This window comes from Acromyrmex echinatior, chromosome 14 (genome assembly GCF_024713525.1).
Source record: "Acromyrmex echinatior isolate Ae372 chromosome 14, ASM2471352v2, whole genome shotgun sequence".
In the NCBI taxonomy this organism is placed as follows: Eukaryota; Metazoa; Arthropoda; class Insecta; order Hymenoptera; family Formicidae; genus Acromyrmex; species Acromyrmex echinatior.
In genome coordinates, this window is record NC_141865.1 from 2,324,297 (window position 1) to 2,336,544 (window position 12,248).

The 12,248-nt window shown below is 27.7% G+C and overlaps 1 protein-coding gene across 5 annotated transcripts in view; it reads right to left on the reverse strand.

Annotated features, from left to right (window-relative positions):
* Positions 1-12,248, reverse strand: part of rho-5 (rhomboid-5) — a 188,759-nt gene that overhangs the window by 153,379 nt on the left and 23,132 nt on the right. For 4 of the 5 annotated variants that reach the window (XM_087413348.1, XM_087413347.1, XM_087413349.1 and 1 more), the window contains exon 2: positions 10,514-10,693. The gene's annotated coding sequence lies outside the window, so the exon portion shown is untranslated. Of the gene's footprint in view, positions 1-10,430; positions 10,447-10,513; positions 10,694-12,248 lie in introns of all 5 variants that reach the window. The other variant, XM_087413346.1, reaches the window with a different exon arrangement.

Sequence of the window (12,248 nt, forward strand, 5' to 3'; positions counted from 1 at the left end):
AAATATAATAAAAGAAAACTAATAAAAATTAATTTTTTTATTAGATTTTTATATTGTATTTAATAAAAATACAAATCTAATTAAAAAATTAATTTTGATTAGTTTTTATTTTATTATATTTTTATTTGTGTTTATTTGCTTCTTTCGAATAAATCTGTAAAGTTGTATATTTGCTAACAAAATAAAGTTGCTATTACAGTAAAGTTATTTCGCTCATACAATCAAAATACATCATTAATTTAGCAAATATGTTTTGCTACAATAGCAAATTTGATTCGCTCATGTAGTTCAAATAAATTGTTTGTAGAACAAGATCACCTTATTATAGTTCTTCAAATGTGCTGTAGCAAACTGTATTAGTAATCCAACAAAAAAGATTGGTTGATTAAAAATTCATTTATTCTTACAGCAAAATAATTTGTAGTTTTAGCTAAATTATATCCAGCAAATAGTAATCAGAACTTTTAACGAATCCCATTGCTGTCCATCTAATGGATCTAACTGATAGATTTTGCTATAGTAACATAAAATCTGCTATGCTAGCAAATTATTTTTCTCCGTGGCCTTTATTATCGCATTATCACAACATAGTTCCATGGTGACCCAAAATACTTCCGAACTCCAGACGGTAGGAATATGGAATTCATTTTAGGACAATAAATTTCAAATAATCACAAATCGCTGATGTGAGATTGTATAATAATAAAGACTAAAAGAAGTTGAACTCCTTTTCAAACGAGTTATTTTTTTTTGCCTATAGATTGTGTTTAACAAACCGTTAATCGTGTAGCAAACATTATCATAATCAGAAATTCTGTTTGGCTTAATCAAAATGCCATTCTAGTTGGACCATTTTTGTTGATTTAATCAGAACATTTTTCTTGTGTTCCAATTACTATAGTGAAAGAAAAATTTGTGGAATTTGTAATTACATGTATTTACATGTTACTATAATTATTATTGCTATATCTAATATTAGTAACACAAAATAACTATATGTATATTTCTATCAACATATGTATATTAGCTTTAAGATATAGCTAAGAATATATTAGTGTAGTCTCTGCAAAGAAAATTAAATTGGAAGTATGTTTAATATTTACACTTCAAATAAACTATATACATATGACAGTTGTGTAAATAAGATTATATTTTTGTTTAATAATACATTTTTGTAATGGATTTTATTTATTATTGTTAAAAATAAAAAATGATAAAAAAATTTAATTTTTTTTTATAAATACTTCAAATATTCAAAAATTATGCAAAATTTTATTGCGATTTACTGATTAATTACACAGATATAGAACAAGTAAATATTTTGTTTATTTACTGGACAACTAGATCATGTATCGCAACCTGTAATTTTTTCATAATTTTATCATTTTGAAAATATGTATAAAACATTCTTAAACATAAATACAAATAGCAATTTCAGAAAATTATAGTTATTATTATCATAAAAATAGTTGTATAAAAATAGTTGTAATAATAGTGCTATAATTTATAATCATTTCTTTGAATAATCATATTATATGATTGTTCTAAAAAAGATTTAACTATAATTTATAATAATTGCAACTATTTTTATAGTAATAACAATTATAATAATTTTTAATTACCAATTACATATTTTTGCTGATAGAATTATACATACATAATTATTAACATTATAGCGATAATAATTATAATTATAAACAAAAAAAAAGTCGCTAATTTTTGCTCCCAATCGAGAAGTGAAATGAGTATATTTTTTTAGTTTTTTTGGGTAGCAAAATTACAAGGAACAATCAGTTTTCCACATAAAGGGAATATATAAAAATGTGAATGAATTTATATAAATACAATTATATAAATACAATAAAGAACTCTTAATTTTAAAAACAATAAAATAATATCAAAAAGACAAATAAGAGTCGATTTAACAAATATTAAGAGCAAAGAATTAAGTAATACATTACTAAATTTTGAAAAAATACATACATTATAAACGTTAAAATACTAAATATTACATGTTTCGGCTAAATTAATGTGAATGAAGTAAATAAGCATAAGATTTTTGCCATAAAATGAGATATGTAATAATAATTTTTAAACCTCGAATGGCACACATTCGTGTCAATGCACTTCCTAACATTCTTATTTCTCATACACCTGCACGCCTGACCCTGTGCCAACTCAATTTTTTTCCAACATCTACATAGCAGAATAATTTAGTAGAGACCTTAAAGAACATGTATGAATTTTTATAGAATTTTTCAAGCACTTTAAGAATCTTAAACTCGAATTGGATACAAATAACCCATGTGTGCCATTCGAAGATGTTGAAAATAAATGTGCCGTTCGAGGGTTAATGTTTAAATTCTCAAAAACTATTAAATATGCAACATTTTGTTGTGCTAAAGTTGAAAAATAGAGAAGGAAACAAACATACGAAAACTCGAAGGACTATAAGACAAGAATCAGATATACGCGTTTTGCATGTCATCTTCCCACTTTCTTACTCTAGGCTTTTAGAGCTATTTATGGACTTCTAAACCTCAGAATCATCAAAATTGTATGCTTATTTACTCATTTACATTTTTACACATATTTCCTTTCATGTTTATGGAAAACTGATTACTTCACTGCAGTCCAGAAACTATTAAAAAACATATACATTTCACTTCTCAGTTAGGGGAAAAATCAATAACTTTTACTCGTCCTACTTTCCTAAATGTAAGTAATATTTTCATGAATAATACTAACAATAAGTGAACATATATTATTTGATTTAAGTATTTTTTTAAGGTATTTTCTTTTTTTTAATAATTATATATATATATATATATATATATATATATAATTATTATTACTAACATTATAGTACTAATAATCATAATTAACATATAATTACAGTTAAATATCAAAAATTTTTCTCTTAGTATGATATACTTCTCTAATTATCTATAAATCTACGCTATTAAATCTATAATGTCAAATTCAATAATATGAGTCGTCATTATTTCTACTCAATTATATCATTATTTTATACTAAAAACAATGGTTATATTTGACACTACGTTGTGTAATAATCGTTTTAGTATAAAATAACGTATATTTAATAGGAACAGTAGCGACTCACATTAGATTAAATTTGACACTATATATTTAACAGTAATTGTAAATGACATAGTAACAACACCCAGCATAATTATCTAACCGAGATCTTTTTTGTACCGCATCGCGTATATCATATTGGGTGATTGAGGGGGAGAGGGAGAAGTTGTTTAATCATCGTTGGTTAGGTATACAGTACTCCAGTCTCCATTAAGGAAATGAATTTCCATCCCGTCTCTTCCGATCTCCCATCATCCTATCTCTTTGCCCCCCTGCTGGGAAAACTAGCCGAACAGCCCGTTTGCATCGCACTTATCCCCTTGAGACTCCTCGAGTTGTCGCGAATCCTTATCGCAGATAGACTGCGACATCTGCCGCTCTTCGTCGGCCAATTATTTTCATTAATTAATGAAAAGCACCGACGATTATAAGCCTTTAGGGTTTGAGTAGTCTGAGAAGATGCTATCGCGAGAAGAAACGCCACGATTAGTTGGTAACTTATTCTTTGTAGTAATCCTTCGCAATGCGCAGGATCACGTCGAGAATTCACAATAGCGTCCGTGGAATTTCATTTCAAAGAGCTTGCGCGTATTTGACTTTCTTTAAAAATTTTCTGAAACAAGTTTTTTCCATTTGCCCAAGAATTTTTTTTACATATTTTAGTCTTTATTTCTCGAAATACTATTATTTCCTAAAAACAAGTTTCTCAAACGTACTCTGTATCAATATTATAAAATTTCTGTGTCCCAGTTTTGGAATAAAAATGTTATCTCTATCTATTTATTTGCCTATCCATTTAAATATCCATTTCTCATGTAAGTCGATAAAAAATGTCGGTTAAACTATTTTCGTATATATGGACATTTTCGTAAATACGGATTCTGAGTAAATAAATCTCTGCAACGTACGGATCGCTATTGCATGAGAGAAGTACGATAAAAGCATTATCGAGGGAGTGATTTTTAGGTAGAGACAGGTTTCGTGTCGCTAACCCATCTACGAGGCTAGTTGAGAAGACAAGCCGTTATCTCTGCGGAAGAAATTGCTTTTGGTTTTATCACGCAGTTGCGATTGATATAGATTGATCATCTTGACCCTCTCATGGGGTAGATAAATCATTCTCAGGAAGATAGGGTTGAACGATGAGCGTGACTGGTCGCCGAGAAATCTCGAAACGCGTGCACCACACTTCGGGGAAAGAATTCCGTTCCATTATTTTTCATTCTCCCTTGTAAGCGACGTAATTTTGTTTTAATTTTAACATTTTTTAGCATTTTATTATTCTACATAATTCCGTCCTATTTGGCATTTTTCTTGAGTGTCAGACTCTTAATTGCATTATTTTATTTTCATCACTTTTTTAATAAAACTTAACAAATTTATTAATATTTATCTAATTTTACTACTTTTTAAAATTATATAATGTATACAAATCAAAATTATATATATTATTTCAATTTCATTAATTTGTTTATACCATATTGCGCATTAATTTCATTTGCAAATTTGTTTATTTACATTTTAATTAAACATATTGATATTTAATATTTTAGTCCTATTTAAATTTCATAATTTTGTTTTTTTATAATTTTTATTAAAATTAACGTGAAAATATTTATTTTATATTGATTTTTATTAAATGAAATTAATGTAAAATTAATTTCACTTAGGCTGTATGACTAATTTAAAACATTTCCTCTCATATAAGTAAAATAAAATATTTTAAATCAGAGCTCTATGTTTCTAGTCGAAAGTTTGTCCCACTTTTTGCAATTGCTTAATCATAAATATTAATATTATTAGTATTCGATAGTAGAAGTTTGCGCTCATTGTAACATTTTTCAGAAACATAACTGCTCTCTGAATACGCTTTGAGAAATGTGTCGTAAGACAGAACCACATTTCCTAGTCACGGCATGGTCCTGCCCGAGGGTTTTTCCGTATAAGTTCCAACTCCCGTGATCCTCTGTTCGAGGATTGGTCTCTTTGGCAGGACCTCGACATTCTTCGACAAGTTCAAAAAGTCGCCTGGTATACCGATCTACTTCAAGAACTTCGCGATCCTTACCCCTGCGTATTTGAAACGGAACAAAACACGTCTGACCGCTTTAAATCATCGAAGAAGATGGAAAAGTTTTCTCAAAAGTCCGCTATCGCATTTAACAACGTGGAGATAAAAACTTGGAATAATAACATGGACAAGGTTTTCAAAAGTACGTTGACTTTCGTCATTTTGATACAGTTCGCAAAGCGACTTCCGAAATAATATAATAATATTTGTATATTACGTAACATATAAATTTTATGTAATTGTTCAGTCTATCTGATAAGGTGTCCCAGTGACCGGACATGTATCTATGCTCAAGCATTATTTATTTGTTTATATAATTATTAATCATAATATAATCTTTAAATATAGTCAAATTATAATATATTGTAATAAAAAAAGTATTTGAAATTAATAGTAATAAATTTAGTGTAAGTATTCGCACAATAGATACATACACGATGTCCGATCACTGAGACTTTTATCTTATTTACTTATTTTTTTATTTTAGATAAACAATAATAAACAATAATAAACGCTAATACAAATAATAAACAAGGGGGTAACCATTCTTGAATTCCGGTCTACATTTGCCAGAAGTTCCTTGAATTCCTTGAAGTCCGGCAAAGTTTGATGAATTCTGATGAAGTCCGTTGAAGTCCGGTGAAGTTCGATGAATTCACGAATTCTTTGAAGTCCGATAAAGTCCGGCAAAGTTCGTCGAAGTCCAATGAATTCCGTATAAAGTTCGTGACAGTCCGTGAAGTAAGTCTGATGAAGTCTTGAAGTTCGAAGTCCAGATATTTTCTGGATCTTACATCTATTTTCTGAGTGCTTACCCCCTCCATCATAAAACAACTTTTAACCAATTTCGATGTTCAATTTTGATCGAATTACTAAATTTTAATATATGTATCTAATTAATAATTAAATTAGTAATTAAAATATAATATTATGTACTGTATAAAATTAACTTTTAAAAAAATATCAGGTGCAACACGTATCCTCCATGCAAAAGAATTGAAATAAAAAAATTACTGCCAATTTCTTGGTACAATTGAATAATTATTGAAATTGTCTCTATACAGAGTGTCTCAAAATTTGAGGGTAATACTGCAACGTGAAAAATTAAGTAATAAAAGTATAAGCCATTTTTTCCGCAAAATAGTTTTTTAAATATAAATGTTTAAAATTTGATTGAAACGTCATAAACATTGATTAAAAAGTCATCTGTCCGTACGATAGTCTATGTACAGCGGCAATGTTTTGTTCAGTATTTAATATCATGCATTTTATACGGATAACTTTTTAACCAATGCTTATAATTAGTCAAATTTTAAATGTTTATATTTAAAAAACTACTTTACAGAAAAAATGGTTTACAGTTTTGTTTTATTTAATATTACTTAATTTTTCATAAAGTTTCACACTGTAATAATATTACTCTCGAATTTTGGGATACCCTATATACATATTATAAAAACATCTGATGTGTAAAATATTATAATAATGTTATATTATTATTCTTTAGAGCTTTAACTGACAACACTTAACTTTAATAATAATTTTATTGTCATCAGTATTACAATACGTACAATTGCGTTATTCTGTCACAAATTGCATTCATTACAAATTTTAAATTGTACATATAAAGTAGTCTCAGGATAAAACATGAATATAAAAAATATTAAAAAATATAAAAACATGACACGATTGGGATAATACATTTTTATTTATTATATTTATTATATATATTCATATAATTAATGTAAGAAGATAATAATATATATTATATCATATGTATAATATAATATATCTGGTATATATTATATAATAATACTTGTCAATAATATAAAAAATAATAATTTAACGAAATATTATTATTATTTTATACGCATTATATTTTTTATTAATATATAGACAAAGTATAATAATTATATTTGATTTCATTGATAATTAGAAATTAGTGCTAGTTTTTGATGGCAAAGATTTTGTACGAGAGTTGTGCGCATATTTGATGCCGGCCATTCTTTTACATTTTTTCCCGGTTTTGTACAGATTCATCTTCTTTTAGTAACGTACTTCGTTTGCGTTCCGACATGGACCGGTCTTCACACCTTACGCGAAATAGATCGCTTTTTATTCATTTCTTAACATAGACCATTCTTTATGTTTTTTTCGATAGACCTTCTACGGCTCAGGCGGCGATATATTAAAAAAAAATAATATTTGAAGCTTCTTCTAGCACTTTATAAAAAAAAAATAAAAGTAATTTTGAATTTACTGACACTTTCACAAATGCCATTATATGAAATGATGCACGTTCTAGCTAAAATAAAAATCAGTTATATCTTAACAATTTTTTATTTAAAAAACATAAATAACTTTAGCACCTTTAGATCATTAATATTAAAGATTACAAAGTATATTATATTCATTTAAATGAATCTATTTCAATTAGTGACAAAATATGCGGACCTCAGTCATGCATTACAAAATAAATTATTATTCTAATTTCAAACAACAAGGACTACGTATAAAATGTACTTAGAGAACAGAATTTTCTTTCAAAAGCAAGAAATATACAAAATTATATCTATTTTATAACTTTATAACTTTAAAAATATTAACTTTTCAAAAGACTTGTCAAAAGATTAAAGAAACAAAAAGCAGATGAGCGCTGTTAGTTTTATAATTGATGCTCCCTGGTGTAAAAAATAGGAAAACCACATAAATTTATTTGATAACGGCGACGTGAATGTTTCTTAAGATTTACTTATTTGAACTTAACGTTGCAATATCTTTATTAAAGGGATCGTAAAGACGATTAGTCTTTACTCGCAGTAAAAAAAATTTGTGCCAAATTTAACATTTCACATGTCCCAAATGGTCCACTCAAATTTTTGTGTTAATTTAAGATGAATATGTTAGAAAGTAATACAAATATTATGTAAAAAATTAATATAAGAAGCATAATACTTTGATACAATTTAAAAACAAATTTTATGTTAAATTGACATATTTATAATATTAAATTTAACTGAAATTAGATGTTACTTTTTTAATTTTTAGTTTAGACGATGCCTCTGTGATACTTAATGATATGCAATATATAGATTTAATAAAAATGTACTGTTTCTTGTATTAATTTTTTACATAATATTTGTGTTACTTTCTAACATATCACCTTATGTTAAATTAACACAAAAAATTTGGGTAGAACGTTTGGGACATGTGAAATGTGTTAAATTTAACATAAAATTTTTTACTGTGTACAGATTGCACAGCTTTTATATAAAGTAAATGTTGTCATAACGTAACAGCTTTGGAGCGCCATATTGAACTAAAAAATGATAAAAATCTCGATTTTGAAATTTTTTATCGTTCTCGATAAACTCCACCACCTCACAGGCACGTATTAATGTTTATATTTTAATCTTGAAAAAAGATTTTCGAATCGGTAAAAGAGAAAAAACTAATTGTTATACAAAAATTATATGATTTAGTTGGTAATACAGACGATTTTAGGATCTTTTATTGTAGAGGATTTTTTTATTCTGTATAAGGAAAACGAAATGATTCGAAAAATACGAATGCGCGTTCTGTGGGTAACTCTAGGAAACTAAAAAAACTTCTTATACAATTTATCCTAGCGATCCAGTTTAAGACTAGTTAAAACTCAATTGGTTCAATCGTTTCTGACAAAGAGATAAGAAAATGTATACTAAATTTATTTCGGCGCGACTATATATATTTTATTGAAAAGAAGACATTATAAAAAGAAAACAGGAATCATAGATTAAATCGGCTTAAATGAAGTTCTTATTTTGTAAAAGAGAATTATTAAAATAATTCTCCTTTCAAGTGAGATTATTATCGTAAGACTCCTAAATAGTCACCACATATTTAATTGTGACACCAGAAGCGAAAAATAATATGTTAATTTTTGTTACGTGCCATTTGTAAATATAGACAATGAATAAAACGAAATAATGAGATCGCTTTAAAACAATTGTAAAAATAAACGAAAGCTATCTTTATCCCCCTAACAGTCAGTAAATAGTCGGAAAACGTTCGCGAAGTGAAAATAGGCTAAACATTAGCATTGAGAAAGAGCACGTTCATTTTCATTTATCATTTTCCTTTATCATTTTTTTACGATTACTTTCTGACTGTCGGGGGGGGGGGGAGGGGAATAAGAACTTTCGTCATTTTTATAATTATTTTAAAGTGATCCCATGTCGTCTTGTCCAAATTGTCTTTATTTACAAATGACAATGTAACAAAAATTAACATCTCATTTTTCACTTCTAATGTCACAATTCAATATAACTGTGATGATCACGCACGAGCCTTAATAAACATATAATCAATATAATACCAATTTAATTATTTTAAATGATTTCTTGCTTAAGACTATCTTCAGAACTTACTATGGATGGAAGATGCGACTCCTCTGATGACAAATAACTCTGTTTACAACGCATTTAACCGAACAATCAGATTCTCTCCATTCAAAATGTAGAACTCCACATTCTTACATCGAGATAAGCCCTTTTTTCTCTTCTCTCAAATTTTCGATATCTTTTTAACCCGTTTACACTCTTTCCACCGCAATTTCCAACGCAAATATCCACTCACAAGGAATGATTGATCTACTATCAAAGCTATGTGAAATGTCGGCTGCATGTGCAGGTCGATATCATAATTCACATCCTTTATGTAATAATAAGTTAATTTTTTTCCTTGCGTTTCATAAAAATTGTCCTGTTTCATATAACGCATTTTACATATAGAATATAAAAAGCATATATAGAGCATCTTACATATAGAGCATCCCAAATATCCAATATTCCAATATCTTAGCATGCATATTTAAAGTTTGTAAAACAATAAATCAAAGAATTAATATGTAGATATCCATAATATATCTAAATATCTTTTCTAAAATATTTTCATTCATATTTTTTTTATAACCTTTTTACAAATTTCACGATTAATGCTTTTTTGAATATGTGAAAGATAAAAAACTGCAATTTCCAAGCAATAAAAATAATGTAAATATTTAAAGAAATTACATGCAATAATATATACATAATTAAATAAAAAGTAACAACCTAGACATTATTATTCAGTAGCTGCGTTCAGCTAACTTAACAGTTGAGTGCTCGCTGTTATTGATATATTAAAATTAATTTATTCCTACACAAGTGTGAAAATAATTTGTTTTAGATTGCATTTTTAATTATATAAAAATATGTTAAAGATAAAAAATCTCGCTTACATCGGCAAAATAAGTTCTGAAATAAATATAATACAATTAATAATAAGTTGTACATAATTCTATTACAAGAAATATGTACGAACCTGTTCTGTTGTTCGTCGACAGTGACGGACGGGAGGGTTGCTGGTCGTCGGCAAGGTGGTTGCTCGCCCTTTCGTGTTCACCGGCCCTCGAACCGCTCAAGAGCGGTCAGACGACCCTCTTTTGATCCCTTCACTAGTCCCGGAACGAGCCCTACGCCCGTACTACGCATACCAGGGATTCTGCAACCATCAAAAAGCATCCTTGTCATTCCTTCAATATACGTTGCGCATACCACATCTTAATGCTAGATTTCGCGTACAAAATATTTCAAGATGTTTCTTTCTTAGCTTATTCGACTAGTTTGTGGATTTTTCCTTATCAATATGTCAATACTTATGGGATAATTAGTACATAATTGAAAATTTATATTAAATTTAATGTTTCATTTATATTAAACTATGCATTTTTATTCAATTTATCCATTTTTGTGCTAATTTAATACAAAATAAATATGTTCAAATATCAATGGAAAAAACTAATTACTTGTAAAGGCCATTCACACAAAATTACATAATCTGTATAACCATAAGGCCGCTAAACCAATAAGCATCCAACATAAAAACATGATGTTGATTTATGTAAAATGCTCATTGGTATACATAGAGAGGACCTTATGCTATAGTTATGCAGCTTATGTAATTTTGTGTGATGGCTTTAACGTTGTTACCATATTCTGTACACGTCTATACCGACAGTTGTCGGTGTCGATAACTAACGATAACCAATAGCAAGAACTATCCTAGAAAAAAAGCGATTCTCATTGGCTATCGTTACATAACGGTACCAACAACTGTCGATATCGTGTACAGAATATGGGCTCTGATAATGGCGTTACTTTTTTTGTATAATATAATGATAATGGAGTTACATTTTTTCGTAACGGTACAAATTTTATAATTGCTTCGTTACTTTTTATATAATAATTTGAATTTATTTATGATATAATTTTCACCTATTCAATACTTTAATCCGCAGCCTTTGATATTCATAATTTGTTGTTATATTTAAGGTGGTTTTTCAGTAAATCAAGTTAGCATAGAAATGTCTAATTTCTTGGTATAATGAAGTACCGAATTTGACGTGTACAAAATTCTAGGAGATTAATATTGAAATGAAAGAGAAAAAATGTTGAAAATGTAACTTTTAACGTATAACATATATAGTGACAAATAAAGATTAGAGACATTTTTTTGAACAACTGCACATAAATACAGACTTCTCCAAAAAAACGAAATAATCATTTAAGAAATTGCGACTGTAATCGACAAATAAAAAGTAATTGGTCAACGGTCATTCTGGAAGAATATTTACATACATAAACTTGCATATAAAGACTTCGAAAAGTAAACGTTACTCTGTTTTCATGGCAAAGCAGCTCTTGATTTACTATTATGTGCTTTTCACACTATTTTATTAAGATAAAAAAATAATATAGTTTTAACATTTTATATAAATTATGCAGACATTTGTGATTTTGAGTGGACCCTCAAAGTTTCCCAAATTTTCGATCACAAAACAATTTTTGTATTATTTTTTTGCAGGAGTTACAAGTAAGACTGCTTTTTTCCATGGCCTTTCGAGGCTTGCAACAAAAATACTGTATACTTTCATTAAGCAAAATTTTCTTATAATTTATATTAAATTTGCTAGAGAAACACACATATATAATATGTTAAAGTATTGATTTTTGTAGAAATATATATGATAAACATTTAAAAATAAAATTTAATTTCA